Below are 18,658 nucleotides of genomic sequence, written 5' to 3'. Positions count from 1 at the left end.
GGGGGTGTTCCAAATTTCCTGGGGGGGTTTCCATGTTGGAAAAATTGAGGAAAATGGTGAAAATACATGATTTTTAAAGAAAATTCTCAGGGTGGGGGGGTTTCCTGAAGCCCAAAAAACCGCTCTGGATCCGCCACTGATCTATACTCGTAACAGTGTCGTTATCTCTTTCAGCTAAATCCCTGACCAGGAGTGGTCACCACCTGTATTTACATTGGTCAGTTTGACCACAGACTTACATCACGCCTATATCGATCCGATACCTCCATTGAAGAGGTATACAATGGACACTATAGGTATAACGAATCTATTTTTAAAACTGACGACATTTTTCGTATAGTTGTATCAATAAAGAGACAATAACTTGTAAACGACTGGACTGAATGACTACAGCCCCTAAGTTTTCATTAAGAATATCTCAACTGCATTTTACTACTAGCTTATCTCCCACTAGTTTAGAACTTAGAATCAGACATCCAAGTGATCAAAATTATTAGAGTCATTTTTTTTCTAAATAATTCAATATTCTAGAGACGGTGGCCAGTTTACACGTGGCTTTCCATTTAATATTTTGGGAAGTCAAAGGGTTCTTCTTTCACTTTAGGTCAGAAATAAATAGCGGAAACACAAGAGCCCTTTTTCTTTGGCCCTGCGCATCTTCTGTGTTAAAAATGTATATATCGAGAACGAGATCCTTTGTTTATAAAGATGCCCATTTACAAACAAATTATATTTGGTCAAAGTAACCTATTTTCGGAAGGTTTGGTTAAGTATTAACGTCCTATCAACAGCTATGGTCATTTAAGGACTGCCTCCCCTGTGTGCAAGATGCATGCGTGTAGTGTATGCGTGTGTGTTTTGGGAGACTGCGATATATGTTTTAGCGCCGAACTGATGCCGACTTTATAGTGCTGCCTCACTGAAACATACTGCCGAAGACACCCAGCAGGACACCCCACCCATCCACATTATACTGACAACAGGCGAACCAGTCGTCCCAAGCGTTAAGCAGGAGTAGAAACTACCATTTTTACAGACTGGTATGTCTCGGCCAGGGGGCAGAACCCGAAGCCTTCCTCACAGGGGCGAACGCGCTCAACACAGGCCAAAAGTGAGTCGTTGTCAAGGGAGTCATCAGGAAGAAGAAAATTGTTTAGAAAGAAGAGAAAGATAAGATCCTAAATTTAGTCGCCTTTTACGATCATGCAGTTGGGTCAGCAGGTAAAACTCTGACGCCCTACCTTTAGGGACTCATTTTCGGAAGACCGGTGCCATAAATGATCCGTTAGTCCGAAAGCCCATTAATCCGACACGAATGCCAAACTCTCCGGAGTGAATACAATCTCTGAGTATCTCAATTTATTCCGCAAGCTCAACTCATTTAACACCAACTTATCCAGCTTCACTTTTACTAACCTTAAACTCACTTAAGTTTAACCACATTTTGACACCAAACTTAACCTTACCTAACATAAACTTACTTAAAATGTAATTATAGTGACTACACGATTGGATTTAAAGTCTAGATGCGATTTAGGTCGGAACTGTTGTGTTTTTATCAATCCCTAATTAATGTTAATTAATGTCACAAATACAACAATAGCTGTCCTGTCATATTGAAATGTCCAAACAAGATGGCAAATGTATACAATTTGGTAACAGATACAGTATGTCAAAAATGAGTCACACCGCATGATACAGATGTGTCCTCCCTCTGGGAGACATCTGTGATGCTAGAGCCAATAAGGCTGAACTCTAAATTGGTCAATTACTGTTAAAACAACAGGAGGGGAGCGAAAAAAACATTAATTCTATATAAAATTAAAATGAGAAAATGTTCAATATAACCGTGTAGGCCTGCCGAGGGAGTGGTACTGGGTCGTTTAAACGTAGTGCACTTATGCATCGCATCGACCATCATTCTATCAAAAGCCGAGGATCTATTTACACACATTCTAAACAGTGTATGAAGGCGTATACCACCAAACCTTTTAACTACTTACCATCCCACGTGTCTATATTTAGTTCTGACGAAAGTCTGTTCTGGGAGCCGGTTTAGATACCTGGGCAGATATACGGGTGATATAACACGGTATAAAGGCATCCAGCGGGACTTAATCATCCATATCAACTGGTGTATAGGCAAATTCATTTTGCGGTCTCCCGAAATCGGCGGGTGAGGTTTTTAACATTAGGGGATTGTGTAAGCGAAAAAGCAATTACCCCGTATCAGATTTCCGGATTTTCAAATACCCGAGAGTTCTTTTTAAAACCAGCTTGTCACTTTTCAGGTGGTCCAGTGTGATTATTGAAACGATACAATCGCCACATTTTAGCCTCTAATGAACATATACCTGTTGATACTCCTCTACGAGTTTTAACTATCCCCCTCCCCTCTTCCCGAATGTGCTCAACAGCCGTAGAGCCGGGAGGGGGTAGCCATTCCACCCGATTGGAGACGAGCGAGTAGATATAGCATAGACCCATTTGTTCGGGATGCTTAGGTGAACGTTTGAAACAGTGTTAATTAAAGGGAAACTAGGAATAAGAGACATTGATTAATTTCAATTCGTGTCTATTTTAGAGGCGGGTCACGATAAAGGGGAGGGGGTCACGATAAAGGGGAGGGAGTCCCTAGCAGGAGTTTTTCCGATTACATCTTCCCGCCATTAGAGTGACACGACTGTTGAAGAAGGTCCCTCGGTATTTATATAATCACACTAAAGAATGTCTCGGGATGTTGAGGGGTCGAGGGTCACGACAGGGACACGCCCTCCCCGGGTGTAGTATGTGTCAATGTAGGGAGAGCAGACGACTAGAGAATTACCACCCTACGTACCCGCCATATTGTTTGTGTGATTCACCGGGGCAAAATCCCATCACTAGAAAGTAACGCACATACATAGCTACGTCACAATTTGAGCACTGAATTGTCAGTTTTATTTCAATAATTTATAGCTCATTTTTATTCAGAGACCTCTGTTTTCAGTCGACATCACATAAACTTTCTGAAAATAGCAGAGATTGATTTTCATATTAATCAATTGTTCTGTGAATCAAACATTAAAAGTGCTCACGAATGCATTTTGCACTTAAATGAAAATAATACAATGTTTCGTATCTAACAGTCAATTTATTTAAAAGTGCACATGTTGTACTGTGATGAGAAATACATATAATGTTATACAATGTTGAAGGTATGGTCCTTTTTTATCTATACAAAGTAGCAAACCGTTCAACCATAAAAGTACAAATGTGTAAATAGTATGATAGCATTATAAAAGTACACATTGTTATGAAAGCTTTGTAGTCTATGTAAAGGGTTTGGTAGCTTACTTATTTCCAAAATTCGAAACACAAAATTCAAGTTTAGTAACATATTTGCGTATTGCTAAAAATCGAAAAGTTAATATCTTCTAAACTGTAAAAACTCATTTTGATTTGGTTTTGGTTTAATTTATTTCAACGATCTATTAACTGCTTCTTTTAAGATCTGCTAAGTGAAATGTATGCGTGTATGTGTGTACGTGTGCTGGAGGCAGGGTATGTTGGTGTATTTGCCTCCTTGAGATAGCGCGGATCTGATTCCAACTTTATGGTGCTACCAATTTTGATAACGTAGCGTATGTAAGGCTTACTGACAGTAAAATTCCTTTTTACATGAGTCTGAAACGATACTTTAAACCACTAATTATCTCATTGGTATAAACTTAAATATAAAAAATATGGATTATGTAAACAGAGGTTAAGCTTGCAACAAGACCCATGAAAAGTATAGGAATCTCATACTTTGTTAAAAGAATTTGTCTAAAAATGAAATGCTAATCTATTAGAAAAAAAATGAACCCTAATCTACCGTTATGCTTAACTATGGGGATCTAAGAAACTATGCGATTCCGCGCAAAAGTCGTTAATTTTGAGAAGAGTATTAGACATGCTCACTCTATAGAATTTTTTAATTGGTTTTGAATATTTTTAATTTATTGTCCTTGTCTACTCTCTGTTATTTGCTATCAACTTACTCGGGTCATTGTAAAAAGTGCAACAAAATATTGAGTTATATAACTGAAAGTTAAAAGTAAATTAACTTGTTACCAAGCTGTTACCATTTGAATTTGTTGAAGAGGAAATGGAAGGTTGAGTTGTGTGACGGGCGTCAAACTTGAGACGAGCTATCTAACGTTACCATCAAACATTGATTAGACCCTACTGCAGTTTGATCTGGGACAAAGATTAACATTATTACGAAACATTTACTTTTTTTATTTATTCATTTTTTGATAACATAGATCAAGTAAACGAAATTTCCCTTATCATATTCGGCGTTATTCTTATCGCCACCATCTTTGTCTCCGCTCGGAGACGACGCCAAAAACTATAATCCGCAATTAGTGTGACCCTTGTATCTAAGACAGCTGGGCTTGTCAATTTCATGGGCGCTTTATTTTTCAATAAAAACAGATTATGTCTGAGATTCTGACTAGCACGTGGACGGACCAGCTTCTAAAATCAAGCAGTCTGTTATCTCCACACATATAAAACTATTTAGATAACTTTTTGAAGCATGGGAAACGTTCCTCCAAAGTCCCTTAGCGATGTATAGATAAGACCGGAGATAGCGCTGTCGACAGATGGCAGGTACCGAGAGAAATAGCTTGGAAAACATTACGTCGTTATTTTAGCATGCGTTTCAACTTTTTAGAATACCTAATTTTACGATATATGTATACAATGGCGTGTTTTCTTAGGCTATGTTTCGTAACCGTATATTCTGGGTTATTTTTCTGACGCGTTCCCACAAGAGATAATTTTCCAAAGCGAGAGAAAATCATATGCATTAGGCCTACTACAGTTTTATTAATACAATAGAATATAGTATTGCATTGGTTCTTCAATTGTTCAGCCTTTCATTCTAGGTTATTTATCAATTGGTTTTAATTCACTGTAACTGCTTTTCTGTATTACTAAGTAGTTTGAAGAAAAATAAAGACATGAACATTTTTTTTCCATTTGTTACATCTGTAATAATATATGTATACAGCATTTGATATAGCGCCCTAGCTAGCTCACCTAAGCCGCTCTAAAGCGCTTTACTGTACAGTACAAAGATATTCATTTTTTTACAATCAATACCATTAGCATATACAGTAATCAACACAAGTTGAGGAATTCGCAGGAGCTTCCTTATCCAGCGCTAACTACTAGTCCTATGCCACCTGGCTAATATCTCCCTATGTGTGTATGCCTGCGTGTGTGCTGGAGATGTATTGTGTTCTGTACAATTGTGTGTACTTTTGCAAGCTCGGTTTATTAGTGTTGAGCGATTTATTTATATTTATCAATACAGGACTTTTGCTGAGGTGAATTTGTGGGTTTGATGCCCCGAGAAAGTGATATTGACCGAGACGAAGTTCATGTAACCACATTTTCACTGAAATAAAAGCATCTTATTGTTACATTAGATGCTAAATAATGTTTTAATCATTCAAAAGGATGGAACGCATGAAAATTGTACGAAAGATAGTCATTGCATTTGTCAGAAAGCAATGTGATGTCATAATTGAAATGACATCATAGAGTGAATATAAACCTGATTTTTTTTTCAAAATAGTAAAGCCTAGTCAATATCACAATATCACTAACCACGTGATTATACTCCAGCTAATGAGAATGTAGGAAAATGTGTGTCATCTCATATATGTAAATGTGTTTTGTATTGTGGTGGTATTAGTTCACTACGCTAGTTCACAATTATAACGATTAACTTTACACAGGTCTGCTGTCACTTCTTGTTTTACATTTTGGTGTGACTTCAATAGCGGTAAAAAAAACACCAACTAAAATCTTAAAATCATTGGCTTTCAAACTTGTTTTCATCTCAACACCGTGTATTTACAATAGTATACAGAGATACAAAAAAATCATGTTTACAGTCAATAGCATACCAAGAATTGTCATGTTTAAGTGTATTAATCAGGTTCTTCTAACAAACTGGTTAAAAAGATCAGTAGAAGAAAAGTGATCCTCGTTTTCGAATTTGCGAAAAGTTTTCTTCCAAAAGTTATTGAAACTGTTCCATTCCTTGATAAGTAACTTTATGAAGGTATTTCGGTGCGCATGCGCGACGCGCGCCATCTGGTGTTTGGTTAAGATAAGATGTCAAGTGCTCGCCGGTACACAAATACACACGTGGTCAATTCTTCATCTCGGCACTTAACCCAGCTGATGACTCTCAAGGGTCGTGATCAAAACAGACAAAATCTCTGAAGAGTTTACATTAGAAAGGGGGCGCTTTAAATCCTCTTCACGAAGACTTACTTGTCTGCACATGCTCGGCAGGAGGACGACACACCAGTTCAACAATACATTTAACTGTACAAATCCCTATTTTATAGTTCTTCAGTTATGACTTGAGCCTGTGGAACTTGTATCTCTAAAATTATCTTTAGGAAACATCTTACTTGACCTCTCTAGCTGTAGGGCATATTGTAATTCAGAACATCAAAATGCTGTCAATTGAATGTGAAATGTGGTCCAATTTATCACTAGACGATATTCTGTTTTATTTAGGTGAAATTGGCGACAAATTCCATTATCTATGTAACTGTATGTAACAATTTATATTTACCAGTAGATAAAAAAAACAGAACTCTAGGTATTATTTTGAAACACCAAATGCATTTAAGTTGATTACTTTGTTCATTATTTTAACAAACCATGCATCGATATAATTGGTAAAATAAAATGTTTATGTTAACCAGATAATTAATTCGCAACACTAATGCCCACCCTGTTTGTATGTACATATCTCTACACTGAATTGGTTTGCCAGAATAAAAATTGCCATTGTCACCGACTAACGCCACGCGTCTGTTTACCAAGCACTTCCATGGCACAGTGATAAATACTCCAAAGACACGATAAAAACTGCGAAACAAGCCAGAATGCCATATCTCACAGTATACATTAATCATACATATTGCTCATATACGTACTTACACCGTGTATGATGTGAGGTCAGGGACTAATTAAAATATTATTTCGAGTCTTTTCGATTCGACTGTACCACAATTTTTAAATTCTGTGAGCAGGACATTTTCCCCATTTTATTCGGTATACAGTAAAAGTGATGAAAACTTTCAGAGTGACGCTTGAAAAAAACACCAAGAGATGAAAGGATGTATATTTTTATTTATTTATATTTATCTTTTAAATACGAAATAAAACCTACACCCAGCGTCCTGAAATGGAACAAAGTACAAGGATCGAACCATCAACGGTTATGAGCAGTTAGATATCTTTCTCCAAAAACGCTTTTTGAGGAATTTGAAACTGCAAACGATTGTTTAATAGCCAACATTAAACTATTTGAAACGAATTTTGTGTAATATCACAACGTTTGAAATGTTATATCCCCTTTCAAGTGCACGAAAAAGGGGACATATTCACATGCATATGATATTTAACAGCTGGTAAAAAGTTATTATTTCTTGATACCGACATCATCAGCTGCCAGATTTTTCATCTGTGATATCTTTAGATAAAACCCCACGACACGGACTGTAAAAAGCACTTGTTTTCTTACCCGTGGGGGTAACGGGTTTATCATAGCACTGATGTTAACCCACTGATATAAAAAGTGAAATAGATAACGAATATGGCGGAATGTCGAGTTTTCTTACCTCCGCGATAAGAAGAGCGCGTAATGCAAGAATGCTTATCGTAACATCAGAAGAGTCTGCGCGGGATCTCGTCCAACACGTGCGCTTGTTGGGGCTAGGATGTCTTGAGTCAAAGCAGGCCCGATTGGACGATAGATACCTAAGATAGGAGCGAAACGGTCTGATAAAACAATTAAAGCAAAAACCTAGCACTAAGAGTCAGAAAATTAGCACGCGGACTTGAGTGTTGAATGTTTTTGAATTTTTCGCCTGACTGCAAGTGTCAGAGCACGTACTTTTCGTGTTTCACTGACTGTTGTATACATGATTCGGTATGTAAGAATCGGATCCCTCTGTGTAAGGATGCCAAAATGGTATCGTCCTATGTCTGTTGATGTATGTACGTCTGACGTCATGCGTGACGTTTTGCTAAATGGCGCGAAACGAAACATGGGAAATGTCATCAGCAGAACCCTCCTAACCGAATTATACCTATGTAACAGAAATGAGTTACAGCTTTCCCTCTTCTAGTACCAATTCATTCCCATTCTTATTTTATCTCATCTCCTTACAAACGGGAGCTACACCAGAAGTACGCCAATTTATTGTCAATCAACAAATAATGCACGTTAAATTACCATATAAGTGTAATACTTGGCAATAAAATCGACTCTCGTGTTACTTCAAAGATCTATATCAAGAAACGAACGTCATTTGTTGATCTTCGCTTCTGCTCCAGTCTTCAGCCGCGTTGTCGGTTCGCCCAGGTGTTTATCGAATCAACGACTCTGCAACAAGGATAAATTGTCCCCCATTAAATAACACTTAAACGGCTCGTTAAATTCTCATCCAATTTTTTCCTTAATCAGAAACATTGATAAGTGTCCGAAAAGGGTCGTGAAAGCTGATCAAAGGTGACCATGTGCATGTTGACTGAAAGACAGATGAACTAGTAAAGCTGATGAACAGTCAGTATATACGACTATTAACAGTTCAAATTTACATTAAACGCTTTGATGTAAATGAAAAGGACAAGCTCACCTGTCTGGGATGTTAAGATGGTAGACTTTCATTGTTACCTTCACGACTCTGTCGAGTCTACGTGTTAGAACACGGCGTGTCTTTAATGTTTGACCATGTCACGGACCGGTCAAAGGGACGAACTTGACCACAAACAGGTAGAGACGTGAGAACGCTCACAGTTTTCTTGGGAATGTCAACACAAGAAGCGATTCCTTTCCGGGTTTCGTTGTTAGTCTGTAAATACAAATCCTTTCTCAATGGCGGCTTGACTCTTTAGTAAGGCTTAGAACTTACTGGTTATTAAGCAATTTATTTTGATCTTTTGAAATTGACTACTTGAAAATGTTTATCAAAATTAATTAATAAACACATTCAAGAAAGCGGTGTTGACTTAAAATGTAACTGTATAAAATTCAAAAGTATTATATATATGGAAGCCGACAGTTGGAACGGTCAAGAAACTTCGTATAGATAATGAAGTGCATACCTTGCACAGGGACATGCCACATGCTATAAAACTTATGATCTATATTAATATGCGTCACAGTGTATTACACGTTTATACATGCACTGTGATTTATATGTGACATGTGCCTGTGATTCTTTGCAAGATTCTATAGGATATAACCCTATAAACGGCATCTGTTCGTTCGGGCAAATGAACATTCAACATGACGCAATATTGACATACTGCACAAAGAGTTCAGGGAATCGCGATTGTTACTGCGGCTTTTCTCGTTTCAGCTTAGATAAATTCTATGCCTTTAACTCCTATACTTAACGTATTTTATGATGTTATACCAAATAACTCCAGAATACGACCTTAAGTCAGTTAAATTTATTACTGCAAAAAATGGATGTTGTGCTTAGTACGGAAGCCGGTTAGTGTCACATGTTTTTTATGTCGTAATTACGACTTAGTATGTGGTAATTGATCAGACCACCGTTGTCTTGTGAAGATTTCCCATTTTGACGCCCAATTAATTATTTTCACTACCTCATTACTGTTTTATATTTGCTTGATAAACCTTTCGAAGATACTTATTCATACATTTTCAAACATGTTTATAATCGCACCGTATTTCTTGTCGACCTCGGCGATTAATATCCTCTAAATATACGTTTGAAATGTCCTAGATTTCGGCGATAAAAATCACAGCTGATTTTCAGCCAGGATTACAAGATTAGATGTGCATCTTTAGGAACATTAGCATATCTTTCTACAGTATGTAAACATGTAATAAAGCCTGGACATAAAATACCTACAATATGATACATTCACACGTATTTTTTTACTTGTCTACATGTATAGGTAGATGAGAACTACCTACCTGGCGAGCGCCCTACTTTTAAAGTTGTCACCGTGGGAACTGTGTCTAATGCCCCTATCTTTGGCAAATTAAAACCCTGTCAAACACATTGTCCTAGCGGGTCGCATCCTTGAGGGGACACGAAATCCGAGACTTATCTCCTTAATTGTCTCCCTTGGGAATCGTCTTGATAAAAAAGGCGAGCCCGTCAACTAGATTTCTCACCTGAGCAAACACAAACAGGTAAATTGTGCAAATTATTTAAGTGTGACGCTCTGCCTTTCACAATCATCAGAAAACGGATATCTGATAACTTTGTAGAAAAACGTTACATGGTTTAAAATCCTTTCAATTCATTCATTTAAGATAATACATGTTACCAGCGATACTGTAGCATATGTGACTGTCAGATAGAATAGAAATGTAACAAAAAAATAGCCTACGTTCGCATGAGGAAATAACCTGAAGGAGTTATAACACTACGGCGTAACTTTGATTTATGACTTCTAACGTAACAAGATTCTCGCTCTTCCAACTCCCCGAAATTTCCCTATTGTTTTGATTCTTGTTTTTTAAAGATATCGTTTCGTATCCTTGGGTATCTGTGCTCCCTTCTATGGGAGATTCTGTCACTCTAGCCCCGGGGGAAATATTTGCACTATGAGAAAAGTTTTTGCTTCAATAGTTAATTTCAAGTGTTAGCCAAGGATAGGGTTACATTGTGTTAAAAAGGCTTTATCTTGCAGGAATAAAAGGGGCAAGGATCTTTAAAACGCTAGAAACAATTACACAACGGTCTGAGGAATCCGCATGAAAATTCCTGAAATAACAGCGTAACAAACGGTAACTGTTGACAACAAGTGAGCACTGGCCACGGACGGAAGTTATAATTAAATCCCAGTTCACTACGTTTCAAGGTTTTGTTTCCTAGTGAAAAGGGATATGTCAAATTTGATATATTGGTTTGATCTTAATTAAAATCTCAATTGTAACCTTACTTCTTAAAACATTTCACCTAAATCATACATGAATTAACTTGTTAATAAGATAGAATAATTCAAGCTACTTCTACAAATATACCAGATGAACGTTAACCAAGGCAAAGGAAATGTACTTCCGGTACATATAACGTACTTCTTGTACGTTTGTCGTACTTCTTGTACGTTTGTCGTACTTCCGGTAATCTAACGCACTTCTGATATTGTAACATACATGTATATTAAATAACTTTAACATCATCTAACCATGCATATACCAAACTAGAGCCGTGTCTATGATTAGGGAAAGTCTGTACAATCACTTCTTGTCCATGGACTTGAGAAAGTCTAATATGATAGGCAATCTTTGAACTACTCAGGTCATCAAAAGTCTATGTTATGTATGCATTTGTGGCGTAGGCGGTGTGTTGTGTGTATGTGCCTCTCTGGGATAGCGCGGACCCGATGCCAACATTCGAGTGCTACCTTATTTAAATCCATACCAAATGGCACCTAGCACAGCATTCCTCCCGGTCACATTATACTGACAACGGGTAAACCAGGTTGCTGTGATTACCCTTAATGCTGATAGTTTATCAAAAAGTAACAAGTACTATTTTTAAGGATTTGATTTGTTCCGACTAGAGACAGAACTCATTGCCTTCCTTACATGGACCGGGACGCTTTTCAATATGGCCAAAAAGGGAGCGGTGATAAGAGGGGCGACACGAAGTACATGTATAAGAATCAAGTCTACAACACCAGTTAAACTAGGGTAGACGAGGAAGATCAAACATGTACTAATCGGGTGCATTATAAACATGATAGTTGATAGTCTGTCTCTCTGCTAGGGTTTTGGTTTTGCAGTAAAGACGATACTTGAGATTGGTGAGTAATTTTACTCTCGAATAACATACAATGGCAATGTAAAGTGATATGTGCTAAAGCAAATTGGTTGTTCTTGGTTCCTGACACAGGCCACTCTGCTCCAGTGTTAGACTTAAAGGACATGATTTATTGTAAACTTCAATACACAACATACTTCTTATGGTCTATTGTACTGAAATTTCCGTAAATACCTTAATAACTGAGATATCTATATATTTCAGTATATAGTAGTGTTACTGTCGCCAGGTAATCTCCGCTGGGTTTTCTCCTGGTACTCCGGTTTCCCCCCCACCATCAAAACCTTGCTCGTCCTTAGCTGTTAAAAGGGAAATAAAACACAGCTAAACCAACGTGAGGGTGATCACTGTCCTTATAGAGAATGTCTATTAGTACCTTGAGAATTCTTTAATTATTGGTATTGCTAAATGTCAAAACATGTCAAACTATAACCAAATGGACAAGGTCATCGTAATTTGGCTGACCCCTGACTATACAGACCGCTAAATCTCCCATGTACGGTCCTTCGTGGTTTTGATTGGCCAAACCACGAATGCCACAGCTACGTTTCATGCACAACAAGTATCTGATCTAATTATTATTTACCTCATATTCTGCATGACCGACATTTGGATAATACTTGTACAATTTCAGATTTCTAAACATGCAGCTGTGCATAACGGCATCAGTCATCAGACTGTTTGTAAATAATTGACCTTTAGGACTCCAGTTGTTTCAGTTCCATTTGGAGGCCCATTAATCATGTAATTTTGACATTTTAAATAACTTATCCCATGACAGGTTACATCATTTAAATAACACTTCAAAATTGCTCGATCATCTAGTTAACCGATTCTCGACATTTCAAAAATTCACCACGACCACTTCACATTCAAATCTCTCAATATCACAAATATCAGAAGTTTCAACACTTGGCGTCCTAGCCCCAAAACGACAGGGTTAGTGCAAATGGTCACTACGTGGATATAATTCAATCGCCGTAAGGTTGAGCTTTTGTCACCTCGATTTGATGTGATATAAGCGGCCGGTAGGGATTTTAGATATGACATAAGCGGCTATCAAACGAAGATTATTCTCTGATAATAGGATTTCCATCCGCCATTAGAGAGAATCCCGTGTCTAGCTAGGATGTTCAATTGAAGAGGCCAAGATATTTTTATGTCATACCGGTAAACCACTGAAAATACTACCTTTAATTGAAGTGAACTCAATGACCTTTACTCACGCTGGTTGAGTATCCTTGACACGGAAGAATGCCATTGCGCCGAAGCGGAAAATAATTTTACTTATGGTGCGCCTCGTTGCGTCAGTGCAAGGCGTCTGAGGTGGCCGTTTGAGAGCATATGGTCATACTTGGGAACAAAACCTCTTTTTTGAATTAATTACTGCATTATCTTAGTTACGCAGCGGTTGAAACAACTAGACATGTACACAATGGTTACTTGAGTCCATGGGAACATGAACTCGCTAATCAGAAAGGTTCAATAAAGGAATGTACATGTACTTGTACCGGGGGGTACTGTTAATAATTAAATTTCAATGTGAAAAGTGAATATTCAAATGATTTTGCTATACAAAAACATAGAAATGTCTTTATTTTCCTTGACACTTGAAATGCCAATTACTTACTAAAACAATCTTTAAAAAAAACATAAATTGATATTAAAAACTGGCGCAGTAAATTCATAATAATATTCCAAAACTAACTGGATTCGGTTAAGACTGGTCGGTGTCTCTAAAATCTAAACTCTAAAATCTAAATCAAATACCTTAGGGGTTGATAGCAAGTCTACAGAGTGAACAAAAACCATAGGGTTGATAGCAAGTCTACAGAGTGAACAAAAACCATAGGGTTGATAGCAAGTCTACAGAGTGAACAAAAACCATAGGGTTGATAGCAAGTCTACAGAGTGAACAAAAACCATAGGGTTGATAGCAAGTCTACAGAGTGAACAAAAACCATAGGGTTGATAGCAAGTCTACAGAGTGAACAAAAACCATAGGGTTGATAGCAAGTCTACAGAGTGAACAAAAACCATAGGGTTGATAGCAAGTCTACAGAGTGAACAAAAACCATAGGGTTGATAGCAAGTCTACAGAGTGAACAAAAACCATAGGGTTGATAGCAAGTCTACAGAGTGAACAAAAACCATAGGGTTGATAGCAAGTCTACAGAGTGAACAAAAACCATAGGGTTGATAGCAAGTCTACAGAGTGAACAAAAACCATAGGGTTGATAGCAAGTCTACAGAGTGAACAAAAACCATAGGGTTGATAGCAAGTCTACAGAGTGAACAAAAACCATAGGGTTGATAGCAAGTCTACAGAGTGAACAAAAACCATAGGGTTGATAGCAAGTCTACAGAGTGAACAAAAACCATAGGGTTGATAGCAAGTCTACAGAGTGAACAAAAACCATAGGGTTGATAGCAAGTCTACAGAGTGAACAAAAACCATAGGGTTGATAGCAAGTCTACAGAGTGAACAAAAACCATAGGGTTGATAGCAAGTCTACAGAGTGAACAAAAACCATAGGGTTGATAGCAAGTCTACAGAGTGAACAAAAACCATAGGGTTGATAGCAAGTCTACAGAGTGAACAAAAACCATAGGGTTGATAGCAAGTCTACAGAGTGAACAAAAACCATAGGGTTGATAGCAAGTCTACAGAGTGAACAAAAACCATAGGGTTGATAGCAAGTCTACAGAGTGAACAAAAACCATAGGGTTGATAGCAAGTCTACAGAGTGAACAAAAACCATAGGGTTGATAGCAAGTCTACAGAGTGAACAAAAACCATAGGGTTGATAGCAAGTCTACAGAGTGAACAAAAACCATAGGGTTGATAGCAAGTCTACAGAGTGAACAAAAACCATAGGGTTGATAGCAAGTCTACAGAGTGAACAAAAACCATAGGGTTGATAGCAAGTCTACAGAGTGAACAAAAACCATAGGGTTGATAGCAAGTCTACAGAGTGAACAAAAACCATAGGGTTGATAGCAAGTCTACAGAGTGAACAAAAACCATAGGGTTGATAGCAAGTCTACAGAGTGAACAAAAACCATAGGGTTGATAGCAAGTCTACAGAGTGAACAAAAACCATAGGGTTGATAGCAAGTCTACAGAGTGAACAAAAACCATAGGGTTGATAGCAAGTCTACAGAGTGAACAAAAACCATAGGGTTGATAGCAAGTCTACAGAGTGAACAAAAACCATAGGGTTGATAGCAAGTCTACAGAGTGAACAAAAACCATAGGGTTGATAGCAAGTCTACAGAGTGAACAAAAACCATAGGGTTGATAGCAAGTCTACAGAGTGAACAAAAACCATAGGGTTGATAGCAAGTCTACAGAGTGAACAAAAACCATAGGGGTTGATAGCAAGTCTACAGAGTGAACAAAAACCTTAGGGGTTGTTGATAGCAAGTCTACAGAGTGGGCCAATTTGGCGTTTAAAGTAGCATTGGACACTCTAGACATAAATTACACACAATTTCAAACAGACGTTCCCGTTTATAATTTACTAAGCTTGACTTCTGTCTCTGTTGATAGATGGTGTAGACATCGCCTTGTGGATCCCCAAAATTACATCTTACGATTTATCCATTGTTTCGGTCCCTCCCATCCGTCCCTCCACTCCCTATGTCCGCCGTCCAGAGTATGACGAAATACGAACAAGTAATATACTACTGAAAGGAGAGAGCGAGGCTCGAGAACCGAACTCCACCTCCTGTCCGGTTAAAATATATCGCCCATTATATTCAAACAAGGGGATATAAATCAAATTCTCTAGATTTATCCTTAACTTTACAGCACCATAACTCATACCGTACTGTCTGTCTGTTTGCTATCAGGGGGAGGTAATCACTGCCCCGCCCCCCGGGTCGGCTAACACTCACCTTGTGAACAGTGACCCCGAGCTACTGAACAAAACAACAATGAATAGACTATTTGTCTCCTGGAAACGATATGGAGATTTCTTAGCATTGTTATTGATTAAATCTGGACAATTTGGCCGTACAAGCATTATACAAATTCAATTGACCATCATTCTTTTGTATTGTTCGGAACACCTTTGAGCAAACCGCCATAATAGGTGAGAATTGCCCGAGGACTCAGCATGGCGAGTGTCAGAGGCATTGAAGGTCTATTCATAGTTTGATGCGTTCTTTATAACGAAGCTCCATCTATGAATAGAATTATTGCATGGTAGACAACTATGGGGGCATCGCAAGGTTTACAAAAAGGACTATCACGCCCTGTGGTGTCCAGGAGAGCACACCAGGAATATATAAGAATTTGTGCAGACAAATTATAGGCATTAGCGTTTTCAGTCCGTCAGGTACAAAACTCGCACTGACAAGATATTGCCCCTGAACGAAAATTCAAATTTGCGAGATAAACGGTTGATTAGATGAACACGATGAAAACAAGAATTCGATGAAAAGATATCTTATTTCCAGGTTCATGTTTTTTTTCTATCTGGGCGCCTTCTATGGTCAAACGCTTTCCTTTGATATCAAATGTACCGCGGAATTTTAATCCGCGATGCAAAATAATTTCTACTTATTGAGGGAGAAGTTGTTCGACTCCGATAATATGTTCATGTATTCCCACGCGTCCCCTTAACAAAAATGTACGCATGCGTATATCACTGGTAATCGTTACAAGCGTCCGTGGAGATTTCGACTCTCATAAACGTTTGATGTTTATACCTATGAAGAAGAACCGTTATTGTATGTTAAATATTCCCTGTCAATAAAGGTGACGCTTATGGGGACGCTATCTTCAAAGTGGAAAATATACAGTTCTTAGGGTTTTATATTGAGACGTGTCAAAATTATGAGCTAGCGTGAACAATGAATCAAAACTTTTATGCTTGACACTTCAGCTGAATCTTGTTAGCCCGACATTTTGTTTTGTGTACAATTGGTCAGAGTTAGTCAAACCACTTCGATAAGTGCAATGCTATATTTATATAACTTCGTTTGTTAAGATGACGCAGTTTGTATACACGTATATAATAAACAGATATTTTAGTTTATAAAGGGATTTTCTTCCGTGTCTTCTTCTAAAGAGGCATTGAGGACCAGATATATTGGGTTGCGGTTACATGTAATCACTTACTCAACGTTTGCCAATGATTTTTCTTTAAAGTAACTAAATTTGCAACCTCGATAATGAATACATCTAGGTTTGAATCATAACTAAGTGTATTGTATTCAGAAACAGTGGTACAATATTAAGTATGTATATATACTAGTATGAAGTTGAAAAGTGTCCGGAAGCAGGTGTGTTGCTTAATATAACACGTATTGCGAAATAATTTTCACAAACAATAGCGTATATTAGTAGGTCCCTCAGGCCCCAATCGATCTGCTTTTCCCCCCTCTTAATTTGCTATCGGTAAACATGTTTTTAGTAGGTACTCTTATTTCATTAATAAAAAATGTATACCTGACTTTCAAGCCCCTATGTTGTGTATAAAATGTGTACCTAACTTTAGAAACCCCTGTGCCACATATATATATAAACAGTCAACACAGTACACGTATAGGTGTATATAGTCGTATTTATATATGTCATTTATGTTTATAAAACATTACGTATCTCTTATGATAACCGGATGTCAAGATCTAGGACGTCCACGTGTCATATTTAAATATTTATTTTATAAAGAAATGTAATATATTCTAACAATTTTACAGATACCTTTCATCTTGATGAAATATGTAAATGACTACCTGTTGATAAATGACATGCACTATTTTTGGTCACATATAATAACAATAATTTGAAATAATTTACAACTTGAACAGGGCTGTGTCATAAATCTGTCGAGAAAAGAAAACAGATGTATTGCCATTTGAACCGAGTAAGATCGATGAACGATTTTGCCTTACTAGTCAATCTCCTCCATCCAGCCAAGCATATCTGCTCCGGTGGCACAATCGGTTAGCGCGCCGTACTTATAGACAGTACCTTCCCCGTGCTCGACACGGGACGAGGAATGCGGAGGTTGTGAGTTCGATCCTCACCCGGAGCAGTGCTATTTTTTACATTATTTAAAAAGTAAATGATAATTTAACAGTGCAATTATACAGCCAAAGTAGTTATTTTTTTTTGCTAAAACGTCCTAAATGCCCTTAGCTGTTAATAGGACGTTAAACAAAATAAATCCAACCAAATCTTCTTGCTAAAATGTCACTGATCAAGTTGTAGGGTACTTAACATTAAGTGAATAAAATCGGTAAATAGCTAAAAATATATGTTGAACGTGTCTATTCTTCGCGACACACATACTTATGTATAGTGCTGCAGGAGGAGCAGTGATAGATGGTCGTAAATCTTCACGCGAGCGGTCGTGATCTGTGAAACTCCCCAATATGTTTGGATGGTCGAGAGTGCGACTCTCATGCGGATAATTGTAGTAAAACATTAATAATAATATACAGCATTTGATATAGCGCCATATATAGCTAAGATAAGCCACTCTAAAGTGCTTAACAGTACAAAGATATACAATTAATACAATAAGCATATACATTAATTCATACAATTTTGAGGATTTCGTAGGAGCTGTCTTAATAGGCGCTAACTACTAGTCCTATGCCACCTGGCTAATATCTCCCTATGTGTGTATGACTGCGTGTGTGCTGGAGATGTATTGTGTTCTGTTCGTAAACTTTTTATTTGATCAATACAAGAATTTTCCCTTGTCAAATATTGAAGCAACAGTAATGAACACAAGTGATAACACAAACGACTACCCCCCCTCCCC

The 18,658-nt window shown here is 37.7% G+C and overlaps 1 long non-coding RNA gene and 1 other non-coding gene across 2 annotated transcripts; one reads left to right on the top strand and one right to left on the bottom strand.

The window, feature by feature from the left end:
• Positions 1-7,241: 7,241 nt before the first annotated feature.
• On the bottom strand, positions 7,242-10,101 carry LOC110448406. Its single transcript, XR_002462721.1, has 3 exons — positions 10,016-10,101; positions 8,703-8,918; positions 7,242-8,449 (listed from the first exon to the last, which is right to left on the bottom strand). It is a non-coding gene; the product is annotated as an uncharacterized LOC110448406 (long non-coding RNA).
• Positions 10,102-17,813: 7,712 nt separating this feature from the next.
• Trnai-uau lies at positions 17,814-17,923 on the top strand. Its single transcript has 2 exons — positions 17,814-17,851; positions 17,888-17,923. It is a non-coding gene; the product is annotated as a tRNA-Ile (tRNA).
• Positions 17,924-18,658: the final 735 nt, after the last annotated feature.

Source organism: Mizuhopecten yessoensis, unplaced genomic scaffold (assembly GCF_002113885.1).
Source record: "Mizuhopecten yessoensis strain PY_sf001 unplaced genomic scaffold, ASM211388v2 scaffold4033, whole genome shotgun sequence".
NCBI classification, from domain to species: Eukaryota; Metazoa; Mollusca; class Bivalvia; order Pectinida; family Pectinidae; genus Mizuhopecten; species Mizuhopecten yessoensis.
Note: the sequence above shows the minus strand (reverse complement) of the source record. Positions and strands in the feature narration are given on the sequence as shown.